The 26904-nt window shown below is 46.2% G+C and overlaps 1 protein-coding gene across 6 annotated transcripts in view; it reads left to right on the top strand.

Annotated features, from left to right (window-relative positions):
* Positions 1-26904, top strand: part of FHIT (fragile histidine triad diadenosine triphosphatase) — a 1226786-nt gene that overhangs the window by 903716 nt on the left and 296166 nt on the right. The window lies entirely within an intron of this gene.

Raw genomic sequence — 26904 nt, 5'->3', positions numbered from 1 at the left:
TGGCAGTGTTCTGGCCATTATGTTTTGACCCTTGTGTGACAAAGAGCGTTGGACTGGATGGGCCCTTGGCCTGATCCATCGTGGGTTCTCTTATGTTCTTATGACTTCCTTTCTGGTCTGGGACTGTGAGATATCATTTTGTGGTGGTTTCTGCCCTATCAGTAACATCAGGTTTCAGAAGGTAGTGCTGGAGCACTACTGCTCAGACCCTTGGACTTTGACCTGTATGGTCCCACAACGTTTCATCTTGTCCTCCCATGCTTTCCAAACTGCTACATAAAACTACTGGGAGAGATCAGCTGGAGATCTGGATGGGTTGTCACCATTAAGCAGATGGTACTCAGTATTTTTTGGTCTTCCAGCTGATACGGGGGAGTTTGTAGAAACCGTGAACCAGAGCCTGGGAGCAGTTTTAGAGTAGATGAGGGCTTTGAAAGACTAAGATCCCACATCATGACTAAATTGTATATACGGAGTTATGGATAGTATTATCCACTTGGGACTTGCTTGAATGAAGGATTTGGAAAGGGTGGGGGAAATCACATGTTTGTATACTCTCATACTTCAAAAACTCTCCAAGCATAATAAGCTGGCATGCCATGGCAAAAAGTCCACTTGAATTCTCCCTGATTTCCCCCCCCAGACTTATGGAATTTTTCTATAAATCTAAATCTAATAAATGAATCGAACGAGTGGAATTCTAAGCAAGGTTACACCCTTCCATTGGCTACAATACATTCAGACAGGTGTAACTTTGCTTAGGACTGTATTCTTTTCATGTATGTGGACTGTGTGCAAACATGTGTGTGCAAACTTCCCATGTGTTTATCAGTCCCAACTAGATGAGCCTATCTGCCTCTGCTCGAACCCATCACCCTCCCGCGCATTTCAGATGAAGGACTCAGCTATCATAATGCAATACTTTATCCAGTGGGCCGTGTTTGTTTGTTTGTTTGTTGCTTTGTGTGTGTTTGGAGCAGGGCTTTGTTCTTTCCCACTTGTATTTATTCAAGGCTTCTGATGTTAATCTTCAACCTTTGAAGCACTGTTTTGGATTTGCCGGCTCTATCAGGCCGATGTTCCCTTTGGGTTCTCCCCCCCCCTCCCGTTGTTGTTTTCCGACCACAGGCTAACCTCTTCCCCTTTTATAAATCTCATTTGGGGTAGTGCAAGAAATAATGGTTGTTTACTGGCAGATAGAAATGAGCAGCATGGCAGCCCAGAGAGCGGGTTGAAAGGCCGCATTGTGCTCTGTTAAAAAATGCATGGTGGATATTCCAGTTTGGGAAGGAAGGAAACGACAGAAGAGAGCAAAGCAACTGTGGCGCATTAGTCATAGTTACATTCCTTCATTACCGCTTCAAATTGAAAAATGCCAAGCCCTACGCAGCTCACTGAAGGAAATTCAGATAGAACCACATGCATTCAAAGGTCAGGAAAAAGGAAAATTATAAGCCATATTGTTTTATTGCCTCCACATCGTGATTTATTTTGGGCTTTGCTCTGTCTTCCGAGTTGGGGCTGGGGGGGGGGGGAGAATGGTGGCGGTCCTAGGAAGGGGAGTTCAGCAAGAGCTGTGATAGAACGAAATTTCGGAAATCAAATTCAGCTTACGAGTCGACAGCTTTTTTTATTTCAGTGGAGCGTCTGTCAAATGGGTCGTATTTATAGCTCTCCGCCAGGGCCTCCTGGATGGCCAGGTGCTTTTTTGATAAACTGTGAAGGCCCCGTTTTTTCCGGTGGACGAATAATTTCCAACAGGGCCATGGGAGGATATGCTTTCCTGAGCAGGTTTAATTTCTTTGACCGTTTTTAATTAGCTATAAATCACTGCTCCTTCTGCCATTTATGCCCAGTAAAATGGTGTTATTTGCACTCGGAGAATAGTCAAAAGGCCTCTGTTTCCAACAAAGGACTGCTAAAAGCTATCACAGAAGCTGCCCAACGTTCTCTCAAGGACTTGCTGTGATCTGGCACTTCGGAGTTTCTTTTTGGAGAGAGGGAATGCATTATCCGAATCATATTTCCAGGAGAAACAGAAAAGGATAGTCATAGCAAGATTCATTCTGTCAAAGTATAGAAGGGATTCGATCCAAAGTGGTTGTAAAAATGGTAATGAACTTTGTCATCGTTCCTTTCATAAACATGGACCGTTTATGCACTGGAGGTTTCATGCTGGGCTGCAGGTTGGAGTTTTAGTTGTGGCAGGTTGCCCCACCTCTTCTTGCAACCACATGGGGGAGCATTTGGCCTGGTGCACCTCATCCACACCCGTTCTGTGCTCCTGACAGGGGGGTGGGACAGTGAAGGTCCCAGTGCATAAATGGTCATAGCAAAGCACTATGAGCCAGAATGACAGAGATACCAGGTGGCCTCTTCAGCCATGGTGATCTAGGTGCTCAAACCATTCATGAAGGAAGACTGTGCTACCTGAGATCCTCCTGATGTGCGTAGTTGTCATTTTGCGCGACTAGGGCAAATACCTTCAGGTAGGTCGCCATGTTGGGCTGAAGCAGCAGAACCAAGTTTGAATCCAGCGGCCCTTTGAAGATCAACCAAATTGTATTCCAGCTTTTGTGTGCAAACACTCTTTTCCAGATACAGACAATTCACAAAGATTCTATGCTAGGGATTTGGGAGGAAAGGCACACTGTGTTATTAAGTAGAAAAGTGACTCTCCTCAGTAATGTTTCAAGCAGGTATTAAGATGATAAGACTTCCAGCAGAATTGCCACTAGTCACTTATTTTGGAAGAGATTGCAGAACCAATCCCCGGTCAAATTCGAGATCTATTTTCAGTGTATTTTTTCTCCTGCCTCTTTCAAATTTTGGTTGAAGAAGAAAAGCGGGGGAGTTTTTTACCCTGCTTTTCACCACCCTAAGGAGTCTCAAAGCAGTTTACAATGGCCTTCCCTTCCTCTCCCCACCACAGGCACCCTGTGAAATAGGTGGGGCTGAGAGAGCCCTGAGAGCCCTGTAACTGGCTCAAGGTTACCCAGCTGGCTGCACATGGAAGAGTGGGGAATCCAGGAGGGGGGTATCACTACAAAAATAAATAAATCCGGTTTGGGATGCATGGAGTTCAAAAAACAATTCAGGGAAATCACATCTCCACTCTAGACTCTGGGGACAACTAATTCTAAAGGGGAAGCAAATCCGCCTCCCAGTTATTTTCCTGATCACGTACCTTTATATAAAAAAAAATGAGTTGGTTTTTATACCCTGCTTTTCAGTGCCCAAAGGAGTCTCAAAGCATCTTACAATCACCTTCCCTTCTCCCCACAACAGACTTCCTGTGAAGCTGAGAGAGCTCTAACAGAGAATGTTCTGTAGGGACAGCCTCTAATAGGACGGTGACTAGCCCAAGATCACCCATTTGGTTGCATATGAAGGAGTGGGGAATCAAACCCGGCTCGTCAGATTAGAAACTACCACTCTTAAACAGTGGGAAGGTACCACTGTGCAGTGGGGAGGGGGGTTATTTGCAGGAAGGTGGGATTGCATTCACATCTTGTTAATGACGGCCATCGGGTGATACTGCCAGTTTTCCACCAAGGCCGCCAACGAGAACCTAGAATTTCAGGAATATCATCTATATGCAGCGGTTCCCAACCCCCGGTCTGGGGACCGGTACTGGTCCGTATATCAGTTGGTACCGGGCCGCAGCTCCTCATCCTCCTCTCCGGCTGCTGCCTCGGGGGCTTCCCTGCCGCTCTGCCACCGGCTCACCTTTGGTGCTTTCAGGCGGCCACCATGGCTGGGGCTCCCCCTCAGTGTGGCACTGCACAGCTGCAGGAAGTCAGGGGCAGCAGGAAGTCACGGGCGCCGGGGGGAAAGCAAGTGGAGCAGGGGCTCAGGCGGCGTCAACGTTCCTCGACAAAAGACTACCCCCCCTCGGGCCTAAGTAAAATTTTCAAGTGTTGACCGGTCCCCGGTGATAAAATGGTTGGGGACCACTGATCTATACTTTTTAGCTGGGGTAGCAGGAAGTCTCAGCTGCCCCCCAGCTGATCCTTTCATGTCTCTGTGCAGGTGAAGAGAGAACTATTCCAGCTCCACACAGATCTCAGACAGCATCTGCTGTGTTGTGGTTTAAAGCCACCAGGCTGCAGAAACCTTGGAGCCAGGTCTGCCGGAGGAGGGGACATGTCACCCAGCTATTCACATATCCTGCAAATGACCTCTGCTTAAAGCCACCATGCAGTAGAAGCTTCAAGGCTGCGTCTACAGGGGGATAACGCCTCCTTCATGCAACAATGTCCTTGGGGCCCAGGTGATCATTGTAATGCAACTGGAACTTCACATCTGTAGCAGTAGCACATAAACATGGCGTTGCTTGCACACATGGGGTTGGATCCAGCCAGCCTTCCCTGCCCCTCAATTTCACCCAGATCTCCAACCCATTAAAGCTCCCATCCTGCATGCTTTTGTGTGTCCAGGTCCCCAGTATGGGTGTGTGTATGTGTATGCTTGTGTGTGTGGTGTCCAAAAGGATCCCCCTCCTTTTTCAACATCAGAAAAACCGTTTAGATCCAAGTCATGAATCTACCTAGTAGGTAAATGGGGTGTAACGCTGCAGATCTATGTTGACTTCCTTGAGGTGAATCTGCACCGAACTCACTTCCTTCCAGTCCAGATGCATAGGATCGCTTCCCATCAGCTGAGGAGAGATATTGTTTGTCAAGGAACAGGGCCATTTAACGTGCCATATAAGTGATTAATAATGATGACTTTAACAGCAGGCAATGTTTTTACGGGTTCAATTTTACTTGTATTCCTTTCTCCTGTCGCACAACTGATGCTGTGAATTATTCAGCAGGTAAACAGGATGGTGTTTTCTCCTTTAAAACAAAAAGAGGAGGATGGCAAGTGTGCGGCATATTAAGAAGACCGCCTTTCAGTCAATCAATAATGAAGGATTTAGTGATCTTCAGTTAATCCCCGAGTATTGATTCTCTGATCTAAATTCATTTTAATTTGATTTTTCTCAGGCTGGCGAGGAGGGTAACTGTATGAAATGTTTATTGCCTTCTTTAGGCGTTACGCTGTTACCTTCGTTTTCTGAGGGGAAAAAATATGCTTGGTACATCCAAGAAATATGTAACAGTTGCTTGTTTTTCATAGTAATGAGGCATTTGTTCCTCGGCACGGCGTTGCCGTTATCCTCCCTTTATGGCAAATGTGTCTGCAGCTGTAAAGCAGTTCCTTGCTTCCAGAACGGCTCTCAACAGTAAATAGTTCTAGTCATCCTAATGTTGGGTTGCAGGAGATTGCCTGCTCAGTCCGGTACAGTTAAGGACAACATTCTGAAGATCATGTTTGACTAGAGATGATTCTGTTGAGCCGTAATTCCCTGTGTAGCATCCACGGCACCGTTATGCCCTCAGTTGTATTCCCTAGTGCCTTCTTCTCTCTTTCTCCAATCCAAGCACCAGCCCTGGCTTTCCTCCACTTCACTGGAGCATGAGATGCTTTGTAAGAGCCCAAGGAAGGTTAATCCATTTGGAAACAGAAGTCACCAACGTGGCAGGACTTGAAACCTTGCAATGCCTTGTGATTGGCTCCTGCCCCCATGGCGGCCATTTTAGAGTGGCGCCCGTTCAATAGTCTCAAGATTCCAAAAGCACCCACAGGCCCAACAAGGTTGGGTGCCCCACTGTAGAACATGGCCCTTGAAAAGAAAGTTCTTCAGCTGTCTCGCCTTGACCAGATGGATGTTCAAGATGTCTGCCGTCTTGCTTTCTCAAAGTGGCTATCTCCTTAGGCTTGGCATCGTTTGGATCTTGCTTGGACATTGCCGTGGAAGCTCATCATGTATGAGAATTGGAGGTTCTCATCCAGAGCCCAACATGTGTTTTGCTTGCCCACATTTGAGAAAAGTTGCTGTTGTAGACCCCTCCCCCACACTCGGTGACCTCGGTGTCTCTTTTGCCTGAACTGCTTCTGTCACCCGTGGCAAGCAGATGTATCATTTTCCCAAAGGAAGAGGGTTGTCGAAAAGATTTGGAATTCCCTTCTCACCTCATCTGACACTGAGGGGGGAATGAGTAGAGGACAAGAGGGACAATAGTCAGGTTACCCCACCGCCACCACTAAGTCGAGATTATTTCAGTTGAGAATCCTCTCCCCAAGGAACATTTGTGTTGAATTTCCTCAGGAGCCAAGTTTGCTTTACAAGCAGGACAGATAAATCAAGACGATGGCACAAGGGAAGCAGCGGCATCAGCCTTGTTTGGCTGTTTGAAGTATTTTAAATGGGAAGAAGAAGAGTCGGTTTAATGCCCCACTTTTCACTGCCTGAAGGAGCCTCAAAGCGGCTTACAATCACCTTCCCTTTCCTCTCCCCACAACAGACACCCTGTGAGGGAGGTGGGGCTGAGAGAGCCCGGACAGAACAGTTTTATCAGGACTGCGGTCGCCTGAGGTCACCCAGCTGACTGCATGTGGGGGAGCAGGGAATCAAACCCGGCTCGCCAGATATGTGGTTATGACAGGGTGAGTTTAAAAAAAAAAAAATGGTCAGTGAGGCACCATGAAGGACCTATTGAAGATCATTATTCAGACATAGCGAATGGGTGAAAATTGCAAGCTCTCTTTTAAGTTGGAAAGGGCCCTTTGTGTACGATGACAGAGTTTGGGAAGGCAGAAAGAAATGGAACGGATTACGCCGATCTCATGCTTCTTCAGCACGGTGTTTTCTATCTAACGCTCAGAGAAGATCCGGCATCTCCCTTCTGTCCGCGCACAAAGCAGAACTGGCTTGCGGGCGAAATGAAGTCACAGTTGACTGGGTTCAACGGGGAGCTCTTTCTCTGACCCGAGGCAATGCCGTGCCAGCTGGAAGACAAGCGATGAGCAAGGGATGTTTGTGGACACCCGCCTGTCAGGATGAATCTCGCTGTGAGGCGCTGCATCGGATTTGAGGCCTGTCAGTCTAGTCAAAGCAAAAGCGAGCCGCACAAGGCTCTTGTCGGACTCCTGTGCTGAGCGACGTCTTTGTTTTCCAGGCAAATGCAGATTCATTTTGCTTCAGAAAAGTGAAATCTTGACTCTTATTTCACCCGCCGTCAAAGAGTACATGTTTAAGTATTAATGCTGCATTTCAGGCCCTCTTGCCTCACTTCCTGTTTAGAGACAGTAGCCGTTGGGGATGCCTTGGTGCCGGAAGACAAGCCTCTTGGCCTTTGACCCTTAAAATGTTGGTTCTAAGCCAAGGCTCCTACGTAAGGGAGCAAATTCTTTCAGCCCTTGCTGCCAAGAAGTTGCTCTAGGGCTAGAGTGGCCAAACTATGATTCCGCCATCACTGGTAGGGGCTCATGGGAATCGTAGTTCATGGACATCTGGAGAGCCACTATTTGACCACCCCTGTTCTAGGTCAACAAACAAGGGGGAATCAATGCAGCTGGGAAGTTTTTTTGTTTTCAGATATTACATAGAGCTTGGGTACTGTGAGGCTGGGACCTAGGGTTGCCAGCCTCCAGGCGGCACCTAACCAACTCCTACCATTATCTCCTGATGACCAAGAGCAGTTCCTCTGGACCAAATGGCTGCTGTGGTATTATGCCCAAGGCCCCTCTGCTCCCCAGTCTTCACCTTCCCCAGGCACCACCCCCAATCTCTCAAGCTGTTTTTCAGCCCACAGCTGACAACCTGTTGGGGCCCCCAAAGAATCTTTGCCTGAGGACTCTCAGGTGACTCTCAGCAGCTCTATGTCAGACTGAAGAAGGCTGAGGCTATGGCACAGAGTATGGCACAACAGTAGCAGTGGACTCCCTTTAGTGGTCAAGCTGAAGAACCCGCCTTCTATATCACATCAGCTGCTCTGTCATGGAGATAGGAACTAACAGTGGCCACTAGCCCTGGAGAATAAAGGGAGCCTCCATATTCAAATGCAGCCAACCTCTGAATCCCAGTGCCAGGAGGCAACATCAGGTGAAAAGCACTATGCCCTGTTGTTGGCCCTCCAGAGGAACCAATTGGCCACTGTGTGAGACAGGGCACAGGACTAGATGGACCACTGGTCTGATCTAGCAGGGCTCTTCTTTGGTCCTGTTGCTACTTACAAAGTTTCTTTGCTCAGGGCCAGATTTAGATGTGAGAGTCTGAAATAACAAACCAAGTGTCTTAGTGTTTAACGGGTCCCATAGCATTACCCCCAAATGCTCCCCAGTCCTCACCTTCCCCAGGCACCACCCCCAAGTCTACACGACTTTCCAGATGGAAGAAGCCCGGTTTGCTTGTCCTGTTTTGACCTTCTGTGATAGTCCCTATTAAGCTGGAAGTTGGGCATGCATCTCTGCACCCCCGGAAGTGGTAGGGCTGGCTTGCTGGTTGGCATTTCATAAATGTTAAATAGCAGCAGCGGAGATTCCTACAGACTTGGAACAGGGGTGGGATTTCCAAGGCTTAATACTTCACAATCAACAGGGAGCGTTATCACTCTCTGTTAATGCCTTGCTCTTTCCTTTGCCTTTCCTCCGTAGAGGATTTAACACAAAAGGCCTCTTTCCTCTCCCACCCCCCACCCCAATCCGTAGCCTCCTGGCATCTTGAATAGTGTTTGACAGGTGTGTGTGATTGTGTGCACGCACTCAAAGGAAGGGGGGGGGGAGAGTGACAAGGAGAGGCACACTGGAGATGTCAGTTCATAGCATCCCGAACCTGCAATTGGTAAGGAAGCCTCTTTGGTGTCACCTCGATGACGTGCCAGAGCTTTTCAGCTTCAGGAGGCTGCGAGTTACGAAGCTGTCAAGGGTACACCTTCCTTATCGGCAAAGAAAAGCAGGTTAGAAAAGATGGGAGTCATTCTGAATGGGAGCTTTCCATTATTCATCAAGCGTTTTGTTTCTCTGGCAAGTCATATTAGGGCATGACGTTCCGATTTTATTGCTTCGAGGGTTGGGGCACCTTGGACTTCAGGGCTGTGCGGCTGTTCTCCGTCTGGGGAACTCTGCTCCCCTGGCACCCCATGCCCCGTCCTCGGCTGTGCTGCAGCGGATTGGTTTAAGAATGTGACAGGAGCAAAGGAGATCTCCCTCTTTGGGGCATGACTTGTCGCCGTGGTGTACACAGCGTGGTTAAATATGGCACGGTACATAGTTTTGTTTTCTCTAGGACAGGGGTTGTGCTTTTCGAAGAGGCATCGCCTGGGCTAAAGAGAACCAGCATGGCATAGGGATTAAGAGCAGGACTCTACTCTGATCGTTATGACAACCAAAACGTTTGTCCCGGCTGCCAGTTGATGGAGGGCACAGGAGATGCAGGGTCGGTCGGGAGCATGGCAAGACCCTAGCATGGGGGCTGCGGCTGAGCCAATGACCCCTCAGTAACCTGAACTGAGCATGCTGGGAGAGGAGCCACAGGGGCCCATGCTGGAGATGCTGTCACCTGGTGAATGTTAGAATCATAGAATCATAGAGTTGGAAGGGGCCATACAGGCCATCTATTCCAACCCCCTGCTCAACGCAGGATCAGCCCTAAGCATCCTAAATACATGTTGTATTCTTTCTTACAGTGTGTGTGGGTATATAGGTTGCAGCAGAGTGGGGGGTATTTTAGTGGGTTTCTTTGGGCTGTTCCTTGCCTGGGTGGTGGGGGGAATACAGCGAATCACATGAGCTGATTTGCATTACGTGGCAGATTTGCTCGGGGCTGGCTGCTAGCTCTACCCACTATTGGGTGGGCCTTTGTGCTATAAAAGGCTTTTACCCGCCAGAGGCACAAGCCTTTGGTATGTGCCAAAGGGTGAGGGTGAAACAGTTCTCGGCTTGTGGATCAAGGCAGGGGACTCTGTAATTCAGAGTTTGCAGAAGGGGTCGGGTTCTTTAGTTATATTCAAAGTAAGAAAAGGAATAGGGACGTGATTGGACCATTGCGGGGACAAGAAAGTGACATTGTAACACCTGATAACTGCTCAGTTTCTACTTCTCCTCAGTCTTCTCTTGTGAGGGGATCATGCTCAACGGAGCAAAATCATTTCACATGATGAGAGATGGGAGTTGAGGCCTACGGTCACTGTAGGGGTAGTCCATAAATACCTAGTTTGTTAAAATGAAACCAAATCCTCTGGGCCAGATTAATTGCATCCAAGGGTACTAAAAGAACTTTCTGAGCCTCTGTCCATTATTTTTGACAATTATTGGAAGTAGGTGAAATGCTAGAAGATTGGAGGCAGGCAAATGTTGTCTCCATCTTCAAGAAGGTGGGAAAGGAGAATCTGGTTAACTACCAACCCGTCAGCTTGATGTCTGTAGCTGGAAAAGTTCTGTGCGTTACCATTGTTGCGGTTTCAGCAAAATCCCTCCCCCTGGCTCTCTCCTCTGAACTTCCAGCGAAGCGATCGCCATTTTTTTTTCTCGGAGCGAGCGGAGAGTAACAAACCGGCAAGCCTTCATTCACCCAGCGAGGGTGGGCAGGAAGGGATGTGCAAATGTTTGTCTCTTGTGGCCCTTCCTTGCCTACCCTGGGAAGTGCTGATCGCCACTGTGGGATGGTAGGTGAATTTCCTCCAGTCCAGGCTGGATTCTGGCTATTTTGGGTGAAGGGATCACTTGGGCATGAAATTGGGGTCACTATGGGTGGGCAGGTAGATGTGAGTTCCTGCATTGTGAAGGGGTTGGACTAGATGACCCTGGAGGTCCCTTGCAACTCTATGATTCTATGAATGTGGTGCAAAGATTAAAACATGCATAAAGATGAGGCATGTCGGTCCTTTGGACCATGTTTCAGTGTGAATTGCTTATCCACTTGGCTACCACCAACCCTTCTTGTCGCATGCCTAGCGATAGAAATACCAAAGTCACACATGCCTTCCGGTTCTCAGTCTAATTTTGGAAATCCCAGCAGTAGCAGGAACAGAGAAGTGGCACAAGGTGCTGCATGCTGTCAGTTTGGTCATTCACAGGCACTGCTTCACATTATTTTGACACTATGGTCCTGTAGCTCCGGGTGTGAGAAAAACAGCAGCCGTTCACCGAAGCAAAGTTACACAATTGCATCCCAGGAATTTCAAGAAGGGCTCTTTGTCAGGGCAGGTTAACTCTTTTCTATTGTGTCTTAGAGGCCTGCATATTAGTCTCTTTGTAATCTGACAGCATGATTAGCTCCTGCACACCCTGGCAGGCATCCGGTGGCTCGTTCCTTGGCTACAATGCAGGGCGAGTCAATACAGTGAGTAAATAATGGCCTATGGAGCTCTCTGATTTACAGTCATTTAAACAGTTCCAAGGCAGGGGAAACACACTCCAAATGTCTTCCTCTGATATCTTTTTTTCAAGGCTCTTATTGCTTCTAAATGGCTTCTTCTGAGCTTATTAGGTAGCGTTGGAAAGAGGAAGAAGCACAGCAGCTCCGCAGATCTTGCTCTGGAAATGTTAAAATAATAGCAATTGATCTTTGGTAGATTTCAGTCTGCATGCAGGAGGGCAGCCAACGTTCCAGTTTATAAAGTGCATTTGGGAGGGTGCAGTAGAGCAGGGGTAGTCAACCTGTGGTCCTCCAGATGTCCATGGACTACAATTCCCATGAGCCCCTACCAGCAAACATGGGAATTGTAGTCCATGGGCATCTGGAGGACCACAGGTTGACTACCCCTGCAGTAGAGAACCAGAAGGTGCACTGTAAGGCCAGGAAAGAAGAGATCTGAGTGGGGTGGGTGGGGGAGAGAATGCCTGGTTCTCACTGTTTTTATGGACCTTCTGCCAAGCCCAGGGAATTTCTGAAAACAGCCCAGTGCGTTCCAGAAAGCTAATGTTAAAGACCTTGATCCCTCCTGCAGTGCTACGGAAAGCTAACCGTCATTTTTAAGGAAAGGGGTCGAGCAATCTTAAGCAGGTCTACTCAGAAGTATATCCTATTTCATTTTGTGGCGCTTATTCCCAGGCAAACGTTCTTTGGATGGTACTGTGCCGAGGTAGTCTGTGTACATGAAAGACCTGAGCACCCCTCCTTCCTGCTGCTATTTATCTACATGTGCTACTTCTTTTTTTTTAAGAGTGTTAATATAAAATTTTACACATGCCAATTCTCTTAGAAGGCTTTCAAAAAGACTCACCTGTTTGTTTGTTTGTTTTTAAAGATGCTGCTCCACACATGACAGGTGGTATGGCCAGGGGGGTTCAGTCCTTTTGATTTAACACACCTGCACTGCTAACCATCTGTTAAGTTGTGCTGAGATTATATTGCTATCTATCTGCTGCTTATATCCAAGGAAAGTCCCTCTTACTTAGATGCCCTAATGTGGGCTTAAAATTTAAACCTACAATTCTTGGCTGATCTGTATAAGTATTAGAGCTATGTATGTACACATGGCATACATACATTGTGATAGGCAGGCAGGCAGGCAGAAATGGATGGATGGATGGATGGATGGATGGGTGGGTTTGGGTGGGTGGGTGGATGGATGGATGGATGGATGGATAGATGGATAGATGGATAGATGGATAGATAGATAGATGATAGATAGATAGATAGATAGATAGATAGATAGATAGATAGATAGATAGATAGATAGATAGATAGATAGATAGATAGATAGATAGATAGATCGAGCAGTCTTTATCAACCTTTTGACATGGAGGTACTGCTGAAAAACATATCGACCTTCAAGATACCAGGAAGTCATGTGAGCTGGCCACACCTCCCTGCCACCACCACCACCACCCACCACCCCCTGAAAGGAGAGGAGCTTCAGATGGCAAAGGTTTAAATGGTTGGGGTACCTCCCCTAATTTTAGGAGTATTTGGTGATGACAATCTAGCTTCTAATTTACTCATCCCAATGGAGGGGGGTCTTTCATGACTCAGGCTATCCCACTGTCATCAAATCTCAGAACCTCTGCAGACTGGCTTGGAAGACCACCAAGGAAGTCCAGCATTGCTGTGCAGAGCCAGGCAATGGCAGACCACCACTGTTCATCTCTTGCCTTGGAAACCCTATGAGGTCATCCTAAGTTGATTGCAATGACAGCACCACTCATGGGGGAGAGGGTCTCATTCCATGTTGAGCAAAATGTGGACTACCAATATTTTAATAAATTATTATAAGAATAAATGTATTTTACCATTCTGGAGGAAAGCTGCCACCTCTGTAGGTCAATATCTACTAGAGTTGTCATTTGAATGGCTCCAAAGGAAGAAGCGTTTTGTTGCGTTTAACAAAGTGTCTAACAAAAATCGAATGTGTGCCAGAGCATTACCAGTACTAGATCAGAAGATGCCATGTGTGGTGCATCCCTTTTTTTCCATATGTATTTCTGAAATAAATGAAAGGAAAATTACTTGAAATAGCATACTCAGGCCATTAACCTTCTGTAATTGCATGGGAGGCCTGACCTGGATCACCCAGGGTAGCCTGATTTTGTCAGCTTTCAGAAGCTAAGCAGGGTCAGCCCTGTTTAGTATTTGGATGGGAGTCAAATAAATCCTTTGTTGACTGAGGGAGACAATGGCAAACCTCTTTTGTTAAACTCCTGCTTTGAAAACACAGTTTGCTTATTTATCTATACTGTTATTTATATACCACCCCTCTAGGAATACTGTCTAGGGGCAGTTTACCTTATTTAAAACTTGATAAAACCAATAAACTAATCACAATACAAACAAGTTAAAATTATAAAATTAACAAACTGCAGATGGTCAGTATGGTACCAGCCTTTACTGGTAGTGATTCATTATCACATTTCCCACCTGGTGTTGAAATAAGCAGGAATCAAGAGGAAAACAGAGGGCAATGGGGGTGGGAGGCTGAACATTTCACTGGAACTGTTGTTAATCTGCTGGCCTCAACCAAAGGCCTGGTGAAAGAAGCCATAAATTGGCTTCAGATTGACAGGAGCGAGTGGTGCAGGTATGTCCCTCCTGGGCTATGGGGTATGGCCAGCCCTTTCCAGCACCTGTTTGTATTTTGGGGCACAGATAGGCCAGCATCAGTCCTGTGAGTCCGCAAAGTGCAGGAAGATCTAAATAAAGAATATTTACAGCCTGAAACTGTAATAGTGAAGTAAATGGCTGTAGAGACATGGGAACTGAAGTGCCTTTTTCAACCTTGGCCTGGCAAAGATAAAACCAGTATAAAAAACTAAGGTCAAGAAGACTTCAGTGCACAGAGAGGTCTCCTCTTAGGGTTGCCAGCTTCTATGTGCAGCTCTCTACCCCACCTCCCTCATGGGGAGTCTGCTAAGGGGAGAGGAAGGGAAGATGATTGGAAACTGCTTTGAGACACCTGAGGCCTGCTGGGTCACTGTGGCCCATTCCCAGTTCTCGTAAACCCTTCACAGCTCCACATCCCTCACAGGTTGTCTGTTGTGGGGAGAAAAAGGGAAAAGGTGTTTGTAAATCACTTTGAGAGTCCTTTGGGTAGTAAACAACAAGGTACAAAAATCCAGTTCTTCTTCTAAGGAGCAACCATGAAAGAAGCATGTGGGCACATAACATTTTATCAACAGTAAAAAAATGGAGACAGAAGGAGCAGGATGGACACCTGAGTACTGTGACTACCCCATGTGTATTAGGGCAGGGGGACATTTCGGTGTCTGTGGCCTAATTCACACGAGAAGGGAAATGATGCAGAACTGTGAGGAATTGGTTGCCACGTAATCTCCCCCTAAGAAGAGTCCCCAGTCTGATTTCCCCTTCACATATCTGAAGATGTGGTTCTGGAAGCTCATCTGTAACTACTATGCCACAATTCCCAAAGGTCAGTCCTCTCCCATATTCAATGAACATTCCACACCACAGGTTCTTGACACCCATATCTCCACACCCATGCCCTCATTTGCCACCATGCCCCCACAACCTCCCACACAACACACACATTCAACCCCATGCCCTTACAGACTCCTCCCCTTCCTCTTCCCACTGCCAAGCTCTAGCGCCTGTTGCGTTCCTGAATACAACGGGATTTGCCCCTAGTAATAAAAATAAAAAAGAAAGTTTTTTCTCTGAAAAATCCGACCTGGATAGTGCAGATAAGCCCGATCCCGTCAGATCTCGGAAACTAAGCAGGGTCAGCCAGCACTAGCAATTGGAGGGCAACATCCAAGGAATACCACAGCCATGACATGAGGTCAGGCAATGGCAAAACTACCTCTTAAGACCTCCTGGCTACATATCAAACAGGTCATACAATAAGTAACGGATCAGTCCTTTGTAAGAAGGAAAGGACTGTTACTCTAGTGTGAGCTGTAAGGTTACACAAACCTAAAAGAGCTCCTTCTTAGATATGCATGTGAACTCCCCTAGCATGGCAGATAGTCTAACTAGACGGAAACAGGTGGGTGTACTTTGATAAATCTGTGTAGCATTTTAGCTGACCTCTGTTTGTTGCAGCGTGCCCTTTTGATTACCAGGTTATATATCATGTACCTAGTCCTTGTCTGCGATTGAGTTCTACTTGATCCAAGTAAAAAGAAAAAAGAAAGAAATAGGAAAGAGTTAAGGTCACCTTTATGTTCCCTAGGACCGCTCCAAAATCCTTCATTTAGATCATCCTCCAGGCTATACTGAATTATGAATTATCACAGCCGTCTCCGTAGGACCAATTTGGAACTGCTTGAATTTTTTAAAACTTAAAAAGAGGACATAACTCCAACTCTGCAATTCCATTTATGGCATCCTTACTTAATTTAGGCACCTGGAATTTTTTTTTAATCCTATAATTACATTTTGCCTACAGCTTTATGGACAACGGTTGCTCCATAATTTTATGGTCCTGCGTTTTCTGGTATTTCCCATGCTCTTAATAGCCCAAGTTGACAATTACCACCTCTGCTCTCCTCAGCCAGGTAATTAGAACCAGTCTGATGCCTTCTCGATGTGACTACATTACTTTTTTTCCCTGTCCATGGGGGAAAAGATTAGTTGGAGGCCAGAAAATATTCATCCCCCCCCAAAAAAATTCTTTTGACAGTAGAGTAGCTTAACTGGAATTCATATGATAACTCTGTACCAGTTTGTACAGGTTTTAGCATCCTAGCTTTCTCAGCAGTATTCAGGCAATGGTTGTAAGGAAAGACTGCTGAGAATTCCATTAAATACCCAGAAGAAAACGACAGTTTCCAGGGAAGATGGGTCAAATGTTCAACCATTTCTTTTTTTCTGGAATGGTGATCCACCAGGATTTCCAGAGACATGTAATCCAGTCCTGGTCTGGATGATCCAGGGTAGCCCGATATTCTCAGTTCTCAGAAGTTAATTAGGATTGACTCTTGTTGGTATCTGGTTCAGAGCGCACCAAGGAAGTCCAGGACCTAGTCTGCACACATAGGATAATGCACTTTCAGTGTTCTTTTGCAGCTGGATTTTCCTATGCAGAACAGGAAATTCTACTTTTAAAGTGCATTGAAAGTGCATTATCAATTGTGTGCAGACTGAGCCCAGGCTTGCTGTGCAGAGGCAGGCAATAGCAAACCACCTCTGAACATCACCCATCCTGTATACCTTATGAGGTCACATTCCACCACTACCGCCATGTCACCCAGGATGAACTTCCCAGCTTAAACGGAGTCAAACTGCTAATCAATACTGTTTTTTTTCTTACTGGCAGTGGTCTTTCCTGGCTTGTAACCAGCATTAAAAAAAAACAACAGAGAACACCAGGGACTAAATCTGGGCTTATCTGCCTTCAAGGCATGTGTGGTCCTGCTGTTTCTGACCCTTCTCTTCTGGCTCTCCTTTGTGACCTTCAGACAGAATACTTAGAATCCCACATAGATGTGGCTTGGTCAGGAATAATTCAGGCTTCTGCCCGACTTTGATGGGGCTTCTTTTTGCCAACAGCCAAAGGTTCAGCGCCGTTCAGCAATGCCAAGCGGAAACGGCCCCGGTTTCCCTACCTTATATCTTTGCCTGGTAATGACTCGGATACGCCTGAACAGAAGACTTGTTACGAGAATAGTTGGCAAAGAAGCAAAAAAAAAAGACATCCCGTGATGATCCCCTGAGCTATCCAGTCTCCTGTTTGATTGATTTTAATTGCTCTTAAAATGTAGGGAGCTATAAAATTTAATGTCTGTTTAGACAAGGTCAGCTGTACGGGAGGATAAGGGAGGGAACACACCCAGCGTTCTCTTCCCTGACATTGCCTAAGTGACATGCCTAATCATGAGTGTAAAGAGGGATGGCTGGACCTGCACAGAGCGCTCTTTTGCACGGCTTTATCTCAGGTATCTCAGTGGGGAGGTGCGGAGGATTTGTGAGCTGCCAGTAGTTGAAGGTCCTAGTTGAAGGTGCTACCACCAGCAGAAATTGGGGGGGGGGGCTTCTTTTCTGATTCTTCCCTCTTGTACAGAAACCACTACTTCACCACCACCCCCAGTCTTTCCTGCCCTCTGACAGCCACATGAATGCCATTATTTGGGGAGACAAACATGCAAACACAGGCCCAGATACCTAGGCAGGTCTAAGTTCACACCACCAAGCTCTAGGGTGTAAACTGCATGGAGCTTTTATTCCAATCCCAGGTCGATTCAGTCCCTGCCGTCTACACAGAATGGGATTTCCGTTTTGATTTTGGGTGATTTAAATTTTCCTTCTGCCTCAAGAAGGATTGATCCGGAGTGGCCCTACCTTTATTGTGTGATATCATAGAGTGCTTTTAAACCTCAATATTTTAAGATGCGGATTGAGAAAGCAGGCTGTTTTGAATCTGGGCTCTCCTCCGTGGTAGAGACACCCTGATTGGCCAAAGGTGCCCATGTGACAAGCTTGCCTTAAAGGAGAAGCCCCTAATTTCTCTCAACTTCTGTCGGTCTTGGATTTCTTCTGTCGGTCTTGGATTTTTTTCTCCCTCCTTTTCCTTCTTTGATCCTCTCTCCCCCCCTCCAAGAAAAGAAAGAAAGAGGCTTGGCTCCCCCCCCCCCTTCTGAACACTTGCAGAACACTTTCCTGTTTCAAAGGGGAGGTGGGGTGGGGTGGGGAGGAAGACCTGGGTTCATATTGATCTGAATTCAACAGGATTGACAATGTAGTAAACAAAGTAAGTGCAGACTCTGCCCAGGTTAGAATGTTGAATTCTCTGACAGAACGAAGCATGACTTGACACACTCCAGCCGATATTTCATTTTGCGAATATAGCCGAGTACTTTTGAACACATGCCGAGTTGATCTCTGCACGTAGAAACTGAAGCCAGTGAAAAGAGTTTCTCTCATGATAGATACCATTTCCAGTCTGTTGGGGACCCAGCAGCTTTTTGAAACTAAACACTAGGGTAAAACTTGCTAAAATATTTAATGATCCAAGTGCAAGATAAGAAAAGCACAGAAATGTTACACTGTATTTTTTTTAAGAAAACAATATATTTCCAGGCACCTTATTGGGTGATGTAGCAAGATGCTTCAGAGCAAAGGCAAGATCAGCTGCTGGTGTTGAGTATTTTCATTCATTCATTCATTCATTCATTCATTCATTCATTCATTCATTCATTCATTCATTCATTCATTTATTTATTTATTTATTTATTTATTTATTTATTTATTTATTTATTTATTTATTTATATACCACCCTCCCCAAGGGCTCAGGGCGGTTTACAGAAAACAGGAAAGGATACAATTAAGATATGGTAACAGGTAACAGCAACAGCAATAATATTATAACAATAGCAACTCAACAAGATCATAATAACAACACCACAAAGTAGAAATTGTGAGAGCCTCATCTCAATTCTTACTGGACCCAGTGGGTAACCGATTAGTGTTGGTCGTGGGGGGGGGGGAACTTGAGGACCAACTGGAAGAGGTGGTTTGGTCGATCTCAACCAAATGCCTGGTAGAGGAGCTCCCTTTTGCAGGCCCTGTGTATGACATTCAGATCCCAAAATGGTGATCTTTGAGTTCTGATGTACCCCCCTCCCAGATATGGCGGCGAGAACCAGAGTTACCCATGCCATTCTGAGTCCCAAAAGCCAAGGACACCATTTCAGACTCTGCCTATCCTCTTCTGGGTAGCTGATGCAGAGAGCCCGTGGCAAAAACAATATGATCATGGTTTCCTAGATCAATAAGCGGCTGTGGAATAGCAGGTGATGGAGGAACTTCCCAGAATGGGAAAGAACAGCAACTGAGGCACATGATCACCAGGATGTAGATTGTGTGACAAAGGTAGCACATGTCAGTTTTAGGGTACAGCACATAAATGATGCTGGGTGAAATATGCTGGAATGGTAGACCAGTCAAGCTAGAGAGGTAATGGTGGAAGCAGATGGCAGTCAACTAATAAATAGTCCCTGTAGCACAGGAAAGAGTCAAGAGGAAGCTGAAGAGCAGGGGTAGTCAACCTGTGGTCCGCCAGATGTCCATGAACTACAATTCCTATGGGAATTCTCATGGGAATTGTAGTCCATGGACTTCTGGAGGACCACAGGTTGACTACCCCTGCTGAAGAGGACACCTATGAAGGTCAATGAATTAACCAGACTTAATAAATTGATCAGATTTTGCCCAGCATTGCTTATTCCGAAGGGCGGTGGCCTTCTAGGGTCACAAACACAACTCATCTCCACTACTGGGGCTCATTTCACAGGAGGAGCCGGAGATTCAGTCTAAGCCTTTCAGCATGCTGAGTGAGGACTCCACCGCGAGACTCAGGACCCTTTCTCTGGGAAGTAGAGCTGAAATGGCAAAGAAGAGCCTTTGCTGAAGAAGTCAGCTGCCCAAACCAGAGGAAGAAAGAGATGGCTGAAGAACTCGTCGCTGGTCTTATCGATTCTTTTTCTCGACAGACAAGGAGCCAAGTGTAGCAAATAGAATTTTTTTTCTCTCAAAAATGCACTGCAAGTGTCTATTTGCATGTTATGGTAATCTTTTTCTCTACAGCCAGCGACTTGTAATCCAATTAAAAAGCACTCAGGAAAAAAGAATTGGACATTGCTGGGATCTGTACGGCACCTTTAACCTTGGTAGCATCAGAAACCACTCTTGGAAGCACACATATAAACAAGACTTCCCAGGTACATTAGATAAGGAATTAAACTCATTAACCTCAGAGGAAGCAAAGCGGTGAAAAGTTATTCCTCGGGGTTCTCAGCTGCCTCCTCCTTGCCCTGTGTCTGGAATTGTTTATACAGCTGTCTGGCAGCTTCTCTGTAGGGATTTCACAAAAGGTAATATTAATATTAACTTTGTGTCTTTGTTGCTTTATTTTATTTCTTCGGAACAAGCAGTAAATTTGCGGTTGCCAAATTGAGATGTTTTCTTTCCCCCAGCTGTAAAATTTATCTCAACTCATTTGTCAAGAAAATCTGCCCCTGAGGACTAGTTTGAACAGAATCCCAGGTGTTTAATGTTGTTCACCTAATGAAGGCACAACTCACGAAAACAACCATTGAACTCTGGGACCCTTCATGAATATTGAGAAGGCGGGCACGTTTAAGATGCAAGCCGTATGATCCAGTTCTATCCATGGCCTCTCTCCGAGCTGCAGTGCTCTATGAATATATTTTTGTCCGACGCATCTCCATATATTTCACTCCTATGGCGGTCTCCTTCCATCAACAGCAAATATCGGAGTGAATCCCGTGTACCACCAGGAGAACATGATGCTGTATCCCGTGTACCACCGGCACAACTTAATGCTGTATCAGGGAAAGTATTGTACAAGTGGAGGGCTGCATACAAATCTTGGCACAAAGGCTTGGAATGGTTTGGGCAACATCTTGTAGAGGGGGCAACATCTGGTTTTGAAGGAGTGGCAGGGATGCAGGGAACTTTTCTCATCAAAGGACTTTTCCGCTGGGTCGGAACAGCCTTTCCACTAGTGGAAGAATCTTTCTGTTCTTCTAGTGTCGCCATGGGTCAGACGTGACTTGACAATACATAATGCACTAGGCAGGCAGGCTTCCAGGATGGACGTGAAGGTCCCCCGGAATTACAGGTCATCTCTCAATTACACAGATCAGTTTCCTTGGAGAAAACGGATGCTTTGGAGGGTGAACTCTGTGGCCTTGTACCCTCAATGACTACCCCCACCCCAGGCTGCATTGCCAAATCTCTAGGAATTTTACAAACTGAATCTGGCAGCCCTAGTCCTCCCACCCCTCATCTCCCACCAGTGATCAGGAGGGACCTGGCAAACCTATGATGCAGACAGGATCCAACACATTGAGCTAAGTGCTGAAAGACTGATATGGTAATTATGTAACACAGGGCAGGTCTCATAGGTTGTTGTGGACAACAGTTGTTGTTCTTTTGAAACCTGGTTAAAAGTATGCCATGGTTAAAACTATGACCTATGAGCCAAGACAGTTCCTCAAATCTTGGCTCAGTCAGGGATTCACTTGGTAGACTGGCAGTGGCATCCTGAGCGGAGCTGCACCTCTTCCAAGTCCATCAAAGACCTAGAAGGGTGTGACTCTACTGGGGATGGTCCTGTTGGGGAGCAATCAAAATCAAGTCTTGTTTTATTCAATGGGTCTTATTCCTAGGAAAGCGTTTGTGGTTTTGTGGCCTTACAGAGCTTCCTAAGCAGAGTTTCGCCTTCTACTATGACTGAATCCGCAGGATTTTGAAAGGTGCGTTTAGGATTCCACCGTTAGACAAGTTAGAGTGGCCAAGTTTAGAATAGTATGCCAGGGTCCAGTTTGCATACTGGGCCCTGAGGAGGGGATCTCCTTAAGAGATCGGCTAATTCCGAGCGCGGCCTTACCCGGCTGGAAAGGCCAGGGGCTCGGAGCCAGGAGATATGGGATGGTTGGATGTGGTGGACGCCCAACAACCATCACCAGTCTCTTTCCGGGTGGAGGGCCGCAAGGGGCAAGGGATCCTTCCTTCTGGCTGGGAGGAAGGCGGACTCAGGGGGCCCTTGAGCCCATGTCAGCAGCTGGACGGCTGCGCGGGGTTATTCTACTACTCGTGCCTGGCCAACCCTGGTTGGATTGTTAAATAAAGCTGTGGCCTTGTTCTTGCCAAAAGTTGAGTTGTGTCTTTTTCTGGCCCTAATTACTACATGCCAGTCAACTCCTTTCTGCCTTATTGCAACTTTCCCTGGTCTGTAACATGAAGATAACGGAACTCTTGGCTAAATTGATGTTTGTGCTTGGAGACCTCTGGAAATGTTCTGTAGATCTGCTGTACAATGTCCTGGAAAACAATATTAAGTCATGACCTCCTACTTTGTAGCTCATTACAGACGAATGGGTTGCTGTAGCCAATGCTGTGCATTAAATTTTTACAAAAGAACAAAATCCACTGTGTAAAGACAACACAAAAAGAATCGGCACAATGCGAAGAAGCGCTTTTATCAAATGCTTTGAAAGCATACCTGCCTTAACAGTTTGAAGAGTTGTCACTCTGCCCGTAAACTATGAAGAAATGCATTAGTGTGTGAATGTTATCTAAAGTCCTCAAGACACTTGAGCAGTGAAGTGTTTGTTGGGGTCCACTGAGGAAGTCTTCACGAGCAAATCGCAGGATTTACTGGTTCTTCATTTGGATTTTGGAATTTCCAGTGGCATTCCTGCAGCTTGTTAAAATGTTTACGTATTGTTTGTGCTTTCCAAGCATTTGATAAAGAGCTTTTCTTCACACTGTACCAGTTCTTTTTGTGTTGTTCTTACACTGTGGATTTTGTTCTTTTGTATAACCGTTGTGCACTGCGTACCCCGATGTGCATTACATTTTAACAGGCTGAAGCAGGTACATGGCTTGTCTTCCAGGGGGTGGGGGGGATTATGACTGGTGATACCAGACAACTTTGGACTGGAATTAGCTCTGTGCAGGGCTGCCCTTCAAACTGGCCCATAATGCAGTAGCTCAGGTCCCTACCAGGACACAATGACACCTGTGCTTTCTGAGATGCTCCAGAATGGAGACTGGATCAAGCGCAAGGCATTAACTCTCACCTTCAGAGCCCTAAACAGTCTGGGATCCTTGTATCTACAGGGCCACCTCTTCCACTACACCCCCCAGAAACCGTTAAGGTTAAGCAGTCTAAATCTGTGAACCCCTGGGCTTCTGTGAGAGCTCTGAAGTGGCAGGGTATAGGGGGGGGGGCAGGCTGTCTTCTCAGCTCCTATTCTTTCTGGCCTAAATGAGGCAGAGCCACCACAGTAGTAGTAAAGGTGGGGGAAAGAGCAAAAGGAGGGCTAAGGGTGTGAGCAGTGATGTCACTTCCATGGTATGGCAGGGGGTGTGGCCAGCTGACATCACTTCCAGGGCTCCTTGTAGTCTGAAAAATTATTTCAGGGGCTCCTCCACAGTCAAAAGGTTGAAAAAGGCTGCTTTAAAGAGCTGAAGCTCACTCCATCAGATACAAGTTGGAATGGAGGTCCCTGTGCCCTTGTATTGAAGAACATAAGGACTCTTCAATTCTACTCATCTGACCAAGGCAGCTTTGACTCTCAAAAGCTTATATCCTGGAAACCTGGATGCTTCTAGGATCCGATCTTGCTCTTCTTTTGCTTGTGACAATCAGGAACAGTTGGGAGAATTAGGTGGCATCTTCTACCTGGGGTTCCTGGATGTTGTGGTTCGAAGCGATACTTCCAACATCATTTTGATGCAGTTTTTTTTTTTTTGCATTGGAATTAATATAACAAATGTCACCATTGAATGGAATAAGGTCACATTTTACTACTTTGACCAAAAGTGTAATCTTCCCAGATTCAGTTTTATTACTGTTACAGCAGTCAAGATTGGAGAAGGTCACCAGTATTTCTATCAGAACGATGTAATATATGAAGACATCCTTTGAGCCAACTTCATTTTCTTCAGTCTGGATTTATATTGTGAAAGGCGAGCGAGGAATTTCCCCCACCCCTGTAAATCCACAGAGCAGGTTAGCATTATTTGTCAAAAACGGAAGAAGATGTGTACTTTCGCTTTCCCACCTTGTGAAGGTTTTGCATCTTCCCTCCGAACACAACTTCCGACCAGTGAGGCTAATTAAACACTTCCGCCACTTGTCAAGTATAATGACAGGGACGTTTGCACTTAGAGACTGGTTGGTTTTGCAACCCTTTACAAAAGAAAATTCTTTGATCAGCCTTGGTGAAAACAAGGGAACGATCCGTTTTCCCCAGGGGCTACTTCCGGGTAGCAAGCAATATACCTGGAGGCTTTGACACTCGTGTTTGCCTTTGTGCAGTTCTTCTAAATAGAGAGGGCTTTTCAGGATTGCTCTGTGAGAAGCAATAAAGAAGGTGAGCAGAGGTGAGCATCTAGCAGAGGTGAGCATCTAGCAAGTCTGGAACGAGGACAAGGCACTGCCCTTCTGTCTCCATCACTCATCAGCTAAGTGTGAGTGTGGGGGTCAAGGGCCATCCAATTGCTTCCAACTTACGTTGACCCTATGAATCAATGACCTCCCCAAATGACCTACAGTTAACAGCCCTGCTACGCTCTTGCGAACTGAAGGCCGTGGCTTCCCTGGTGGGGTCCATCCATCTCTTGCTTTCTTTTCTTCCTGCCGCCTGCAGTACAGGGATCATAACGCTGATCTATATTCCAGGGCTGTCCTAAGGATTACAGAAAGGCAATTGTATCGGCATGGGCTGAACCCTGAAAGAGCTATACAGATGCTCCATTGCTTTTATTAAGCTGTTCTTTGGAGAAGCAGAATATATTGCCTCCTATGGTGGTTTCCCAGCAGCGACTCGTGGGCTGGGGATGCAGGGAAGATTCTACCTCCGCTACTGAGTGTGGCTGAAGGGAGAGGGGAAGGTGGTGGGGTGATGACGGTGCTGGGATCGCAGCAGTAGCACACAGCTTTTTCCATTCCCAACCCTTCTGCCTGAAACTGATCAGTCTCAATTCATATGAATCAGCCATGAATGGATGGTGGGTATTACCTCCCCTTCCTCCTGTTTTAAAGTGGTCCCTAACCATGGCCGTGGCTGTCGGTGAGTATGAATCAGCGGAATCTTTCCACATATGGCGTCTTGTAAAAGCCAGGTTCAAAAAGCCCTCTTTAAGTATTTGAAAGGTTGTCACTTGGAGGAGGGCAGGATGCTGTTTCCATTGGCTGCAGAGGAGAAGACACGCAGTAATGGGTTGAAACTACAAGTACAACGATATAGGCTAGATACCAGGGAAAATTTTTTCAAAGTCAGAGTAGTTCAGCAGTGGAATAGGCTGCCTAAGGAGGTGGTGAGCTCCCCCTCACTGGCAGTCTTCAAGCAATGGTTGGATACACACTTTTCTTGGATGCTTTAGGATGCTTAGGGCTGATCCTGCGTTGAACAGGGGGTTGGACTAGATGGCCTGTATGGCCCCTTCCATCTCTATGATTCTATGATTCTATGATTCTATGATTCTATGATTCTAAACCTGTTCAGCCGGCAACATGAACCAGTTGGAGAGCAGTTCATGTCAGTTCAACGGTTCTGAACATGCTAAGTTCAATTGCTGAACATGTTCGCAAGTCATATTTCTTGATAGCAAAGAGTAATGCAGTCTTTCTATACCCAGAGCCAGGGGAATTATGATTCACCCCAATATTCATAATCATGTTTCCTGAAAAAAATAAAGATCTGGTAGTCATTGTTATGAAGGAAAATCTGTCTCATGCCCTGCAAAAGTGCCCTGGGCAACACTTGGAATTTTGACCTCTATCATGTTTGTGATCTAGCAGAGGTGAGCATCTAGCAAGTCTGGAACGAGGACAAGGCACTGCCCCTCTGTCTCCATCAGAGGGGTATCTAAGCCATCATTTCTTTTTCCCTGTTGAAAAACTGGCTGCAACGTTGACTTTTGATATCCTTTTTCACATAGAGTCTGTGTTGCATTTTTGCTCACCCCTTTGGACCTTTTGCAGGGCTGCCCCTGCCAGATTATCCCAAGTGCTTTGATTGACAGGGCTGGCGATCTGTAAAATGGGGCCTGCAAAATGGAGCTCTTCTGCCAGGCATACAGTTGAGCCCAGCCTGGCAAGGAAGATCTGACAGGGCCCCCAGCGTTAAGAGCATAGCACTCGCTAGGCGATCGGCACTCCCTCCTCCCGCTCCTGTATTAGTTTTTCTTTTTGAGGGGTTAGTGGGGTGTAGTCCGCCATGGTCTTTTAAATATTTTTAGGAATCTGTTGTTTATGGAGGAATGTCCGGTATGGTTTTAATGGGGTTTTAATTGGATTTCTTACAAACTGTAACCTTCCACGAGCCAATCATGAGAGTGTTGGGCAATAAGTACAAATAACGAATGAATGAATGAATGAATGAATGAATGAATGAATGAAGGAAGGAAGGAAGGAAGGAAGGAAGGAAGGAAGGAAGGAAGGAAGGAAGGAAGGAAGGAAGGAAGGAAGGAAGGATCATTCTGGATTTAAATTTAACATTGCTGTACCTACATAGCCATCTGACTTGAGAATCATAAATAGGTTGCCGTGTGCAGTTCCAAAATAAGTAGCTGACTGCTGTTTCTTCCAGTTCTCTGATACAATGCAAGAAGAGATGGGCACTACTACACTCTCCTGTTACAACTAACAGCCTTTGTAAGGCCAAAGTCACATCATTTGCCAGGCCTGTAAAGCAGAGGTATCCAGCCCTGCCCCCTTTGCCCTTTTAAAGCCATAAACGTCCCTTGAGGGCGTAAATCAGCAGTGGAACGACGTGGCTTACCCTGAAGAGCAAAACTGTTCCGGCAGTTGATGGACTGTGACAGAAGGAGCTGTCCATGGTTTTACTTTTCTCACCTTTCATTCCCAGGCTGGAAAAAACCTCTCTCTCTTTCTGTGCATGACAAAGTTTGCGTCTAGCCGCACCTTTAAGACCAACAAAGTTTTATTCAAGGTATAAGCTTTTGTGTGCACAGCTTCATTAAGCTGTAAGTTAATTTACTGCTCCCACTTTACCTACAAGCATGGGTAAGTCCCATTCCATTGTATGAGAGGAAGGGTGTGCATGCACAAAGATTCGACTCTGGATGAACTGGGTGAAGGGGTGCATGTAGATGTTGAACACCATAGGAGAGAGAGTCC

The sequence above is a fragment of the Paroedura picta genome, chromosome 3 (assembly GCF_049243985.1).
Source record: "Paroedura picta isolate Pp20150507F chromosome 3, Ppicta_v3.0, whole genome shotgun sequence".
Taxonomy (NCBI): domain Eukaryota; kingdom Metazoa; phylum Chordata; class Lepidosauria; order Squamata; family Gekkonidae; genus Paroedura; species Paroedura picta.
Note: the sequence above shows the minus strand (reverse complement) of the source record. Positions and strands in the feature narration are given on the sequence as shown.